The sequence below is a fragment of the Zerene cesonia genome, chromosome 16 (genome assembly GCF_012273895.1).
Source record: "Zerene cesonia ecotype Mississippi chromosome 16, Zerene_cesonia_1.1, whole genome shotgun sequence".
In the NCBI taxonomy this organism is placed as follows: domain Eukaryota; kingdom Metazoa; phylum Arthropoda; class Insecta; order Lepidoptera; family Pieridae; genus Zerene; species Zerene cesonia.
Window position 1 is genome coordinate 4,875,336 of NC_052117.1, and position 6,000 is coordinate 4,881,335.

At 32.7% G+C, this 6,000-nt stretch overlaps 1 protein-coding gene across 2 annotated transcripts in view; it reads right to left on the reverse strand.

Moving 5' to 3' along the window:
• The window catches only part of LOC119832751 (semaphorin-2A-like), a 511,596-nt gene that overhangs the window by 307,337 nt on the left and 198,259 nt on the right, over nucleotides 1-6,000 (reverse strand). Inside the window, exon 1 of one of the 2 annotated variants that reach the window (XM_038356483.1) lies at nucleotides 5,283-5,521. The exons of the other annotated variant lie outside the window; for it this stretch is intronic. The gene's annotated coding sequence lies outside the window, so the exon portion shown is untranslated. Of the gene's footprint in view, nucleotides 1-5,282; nucleotides 5,522-6,000 lie in introns of those variants that run through there. 2 annotated transcript variants of the gene reach the window in all.

A 6,000-nucleotide genomic window follows, 5' to 3' on the forward strand; every position in this document is an offset into this window, starting at 1 on the left:
ATATTTTTTATATAAACATTACTACTTGATTGATACCTACTGTCATCATCATGGATTATGAAAATATTTAAGTATTTTTAAGCATCAATATTTTAATGAATGATTTAAATCCCTGTTAATTTCTCAATGCTAAGAAATGAGTCGGTCCAATGGAAAATATGAGTCCAAAACGTCGCTCGCACATCCTGTCCGGTGATTCTCAGTATTGAAACCGGTTCCATAATGATGTCTTCATTACTGATTCCCAACAGACCACTTCATATTATACTCGTACACCGAACGATTTTTTGCTCCACTAATTTTATATTTAATTTTTCTGCGTTCAAATTGTTCTACATTGCCTTTTAAGCAAAATATATCTAGCCTGAGATTTGTTAGAGATCTCATCCAACAATACTAGCTAATTCAGTGTAATATCCAAGATTAAAAGTGAATATTTTCTAAGAGAATATCTAATTACATCGCCTTGAGATTCAGCTCAAACCACCCAACGACGGGAGCGTTAATAAAATAAAAAGTTTTACGATTATTCAAAATAATTTCTTGGAAGAAATCTTAAGCATTTCGTGGGCATTACTTTATACGAGTTCATTAAGCGGATTTTAATCTCCTTTCATATCTGTCAATCTCATTTTGTTCTATAATTACACCGTTACTGCTGCCCATTGCACGACATCCTTCTCATTATGGGCGAAGAATGTTAAGAAATTTCATCCGACAACCCATTGAGGCAGCCCTTCCAATTGTGCGAAGGTGTTCCAATTGAATGGTAGGTGGAATAGGGGTACGAATATAATGAAATTTCGCGTCGATAAAGACCACTGAGCCTGTAACACAATACTCGATGTTTCCTTCCCAGCACGTATCAATGTCACGCCATTAAACCGAATAAAAATATCAGCCGACACATCTTAACTTAGTAAATTATACGTGCCTTCGTTTTAATTAACACTTCGAGAGGATAACACACGATTTCATGTATTATTTCTTTCTGGAGAAGTATAGAACGATACGGCACGGAATAAAACATTTCTAGAGAGGAGTGGATTTTGTTTACCTCGAAGATACTATTTTATTGGCTATCTTATTTCTGTGCACTTTTATGATTCTGTAAATAGCGAAATCCAGACAAGTTAATTGCGCGGGCAGAAGATACTGTACGGTCCGGATATACGTTTTGAATTATTAATACAATGCTGTGGAGCGAATCGTAAGCTCCTTACTAAGAAACTGAATAAATATTGTACTGATAACATTCGAGCCCAAACAGAATAACAACGTGTTATACGGGTATAGCCAGATCGCAAATAGTTTTATAATGATGGGATACGCCTGAAACAATATTAACGGCGGGATTTTGAGATAACGCTCAATACTGAGCTGTTTTAATATGATAAATTATTCGATTTATTATTGATTTTACTGAATGAATACGTGAAATCTCGTTTGGTTCGCTGTGATTTTCAGTAATGCTTACTGTTTTTTCCATGTGTTCATAATATACATACTCATAAACCGTTTTTTTACGTATGTTTATTGAATGGCAATTATTTTAATACTTTACTTTTATAAAAGAGAATGCAAATATTTATTTCTTCATTTCAATAAAGCTATGAACGGCGATTCTTAGACGGAAAGTTCAAAAATAATTACTCGGGTGTATTGGCTTTGAAATAGTCCTAGTATTTATATATTTATTTAGATAAAAGAACGAATGTAATTTATAATTTTATACAAGAAATTAAACATTCTCGTGTATTAAATTGTATATATATGTAAATGATTTAAAACAATATAAACTACATAAATAAAGGCACGGCTGTGTTAATATAATCGCGTAAGCATAATGTTAGCAGAGATTGCGTTAAGGGCTAAGATATGGCAAGTTATTAATACTGTTCGGTTACATAAACCTCAAAGTCTAATTAGTTTCTGAAGCACAAAATCAATTAAATGCTACAAACGGAGCTATTGGATCCACAACCGCAACCCCAAGAAATGCTCGCAAATTCAAAGGAACAACAGATATTATAATGTATAAATAATAAAATTCTTCGGTTGTTATTGGTAGCTTATGTTGGGGACAACTAATTGTTGGATGATGGAGTATGCACAAAGGTTTAGTTCGTACGTAAGTAGTAAGGAATTAGAAACATATCAAGCTCCATATAAACAAAGTTTAGCAATACAAAACTGAAAGCTGTATAGCTTTAGTAGACTATATCTTAGTTTATTTAATGATGTTCCAGTTTCTAGTTAAATCTAATTAATTACAAAAAATATTTAACTTTAAGAATAATTTATATCGTATTAAATATTTCGTATTTAAATTACGAAGAAGTTGAAAGTTTTTACTAGTTTCAAGGACTTAGAATTTTATAATCTTCAAGGATCATGTTCTCCTTGTTTTGCAGATAACGAGTTTTCGTAGCATATTATAATAATTTTATTCCAATTATATAAGCGATATCAAAAACACAAGATACGTAAAGGATATAAAAAAGATAAGATCATGCTTTTTGCTAGTCGCATTCGCATAGTTCGCATCAAACTTAGATGAAACGGAGCAAGAACGTTTTCTTCATCCGCAAACAAAAACACCGATCCCATAACCTCCCTCACACCAGCCTTAAATAACGAGAACCGAAATCTTGTACAGAAACATTATCAATAAATGCTCGTCTCGCGTTAGTTGGGGCCCATACATTCAACCCACGTACCGAATGTACGTAACCGTCTGCCTTCGTATTATTGATACAAATAGAGATATCAATTGTTTCGGACGTAGGTATAACAATATAACAAATTCTTTTGGATTAGGGGCGGTACTAAGGGAACATACGGTTATCAGCAGTTATTATTGTGTAAGTTTTGCTGATCTCTCCGTGCTCAGTGTTCGTCTTTTGTTTTATTTGTAGGATCTGGTATGTACTAGATTAGTTGGTGTAGTTAGAAATTTGTTTCTGGCTACTTAATAGTTATAAATACTTTGTGGGTATTATATCTACTGGGGTATGTATTAGGAGGAAACACTTTATAAGAATATAATGTGTGAATTGCACATTTTAACTACACTAAGATTGTAAAGAGGAAACTTTTGTATTTTTGTATGTTTGTAACGTTCTCACGCAAGAACCACTGGACTGATTATAAAAATTGTTACACCTTCAGAATGCTGCAATTTCATTGAGTAACATAGGTAAAAGATGTATCGCGGGCAAAGCCGGGCCGTAAAGCTCATTGGAATAAAAAGAGAACTAAATTATGCAGTTGCACATATATATTATATAATACGTAATATAATAGATACATAAATTTGTTTTGATGGTGCAAAAAAACATTTTAGCAAAAAAAGTATTAAACACATATATATTATGTACAAATGTTAGCAATTATTACAAGACATATGGATTTCATAAAAAAAAACGTAAATCATTGACTTAGTTCAAAAAATTAACATTTTGTATTATTTGGACAATTATACCGATGTTTTAAATTGATGAGAAAATGTTTATATTCGTAAGTGGCAATATAACCTTTATAAACAATATGTTGCTAAATTGCTATCGAAATTATGAAAATAGTCTGATGACTTATTTTTTAGTTTTAAAGCATTGAAATGCTTTATAAATGAGGAATTTTTAAAAGTATACATCCCGCCTCGTGGTCCAACTTATTTCAATTTTTAGTTTAAAGATTTTAACATGATATTTTGACGTTACTTTGTTGTATTTTAAAAACTTATATATAAATATAGATATAAAACAATATTAGGCTAATTGATTAAATTCACAGTTTTCAATCTCATTATATAATATTTCTGTCTGGAAGAAATCGCTCTAAGCGATAAGACCGCCCATTGTGCTTAGATGTAAGTTTTATTTGTCTCCTTTCTTTGTCTTTAATGTTAATTAAGTGCAATAAAGAATAAATAAATATTTTTATATCGCTTTCGTAATAAAACGCAATCGTTCATTTAACCAACAATTATATGTCATATAGATATATATTAACTTTAATTTTGTGCGCTGTACTTGTTTTTCCTAACTGTCAATTGAAACGTGGTTATTTACGATTCAAAAACAATATTGAGTATTTACATATTGTATTCACAATGTAAATAGAAATAATTAGGAAATGTATGTTCACAATAATTTTTGGCGAATTGTGCGTACTGCATTGTATGTAGAACTTTTTCTTGAATTATCTATCACATATTTCTAATGTGCCTGTTTGTCTCTGAACCTCTGCAAAAGGTTACCGATTTTATTGAATTTTTTTTATGTGTCTTCACGTGGATAATGGCTTAGATATATACGTAATAATTGAATAGTAATATTTATTTTTATGCGATACCAATGTATTTGACTATATCATTCAAATTGTAAAACACAAAAAAATAAATCAGTATTTCTGGTGGGAAGGTAATTCAGATTTTTGCATGGAACGATTAACCGTCAATGTACACAAATATTATAGAAAGGAAACTTTTGTATCTTTGTATGTTTGTAACGTTTTCACGCAAAAACTGCTGGGCCGATTACAAAAATTGTTTCACCATTGCAACTTCACTGAGCGACATAGCCTATATAATTATGTACCACAGGCATAGCCGCGGTGAACAACCAGTAGACAATAAACTAGCTATAGACATAATTTTGAACAATGATACTTATTGAATGGAGAGATAGTATTATTATTGCAACTGTCTTGGTTTATTTTAGCAGGTAGATTTTGGGCGGCAGATGGTTTGTGAAAGGGTCTTTAGTATTGCTTTATGTTTAGTATTCTGTCTATTTTGGGCAAAGGTTGTTCAACTCAGCTGGGCATTTAGGTTAGTTATGTTTAGAGTACGAAAATAAATGACTAAATAAGCAGTAATGTAGGCCTAATTATTGTTTCATTCAAATTGTAGTAGATGAATTATGTTCTACTTTGAACTAATTAAGTATACAATAACTATATTTTAAACTACATTTTTAGCTAATACATAAATTTCGTGTTTAATTTATTGTGCTTATGTATTTGTATCTATTGGTTTCATGGATGCAAAAAGTTTTATGAATAATTTTCAAGTTTTAACTATTCAGAGAAAAGCATAACACTAGTCAGATTTATAGAAATTAACAGAGCTTCAAGCTCTTAGTTGTATCGGTAACAATAACTACACAAAACATTTGTTGCAAGCTAACGCAAATAATGCTCATTTTAACTAGGCATTTGAAATATGTCGGAGTTTTGGTTGGTAACATTCTGTACACGGGAATGGTATAACGACCAACCTCAGTCCGTTGAACCAAACACGTTGCAGTTTCACAAAAAAAAAAAATTAAACACACACTGTATCAAATAAATCGTCACTTTATACCATTAACATTAAATTAAATGTATCCACAAGTTTAGTTTTAATAAACTTTCATTCAACAATAACAAATGAATGAATTTTTAAAATCGTAGTAACGAAGAAAGTTGCATGAACACAGCACGCACATCCGTCCCGTGGGCCGGCCGGCGCAGAACTAACCCGCTGCTTTCATACCATACAAAACTTTTAAGTCATGGAGACGGCAAAGCTATGTCGCGCCTCTACAATTCACGCACACATGTATACCCGACACCCTATGCACAAACACGAAAGCGAGCTTCCAAGTTCACTAAATAAACGAACACAAACACAGGCGCGTACGAACAGCGTCTACCCCCTGTCCGTGAGACGTTGGAGCGAGAAGGCAATATCAACAATCCATTACGGCGTTCGAGCGTAAGAGGGACTTCACTACCAAACAGATGTATATCATTTCACGCAGGTAAGTATTGAAAACGTTGGTGTGCATGAGTAGGATAGCGCACAAATTTAGCTAAGCGAAGCCGGTTGTGCGGGAATGGGACAGGAACTGTTCAAGTCACCCGTTGTACATTCCTTCCTGATACCGGCGCGACGTCGTACCTTTCGATCGTTCAAGTGGCAGATGAAGCTTTTAGGGCTGTCACCTTACCTCT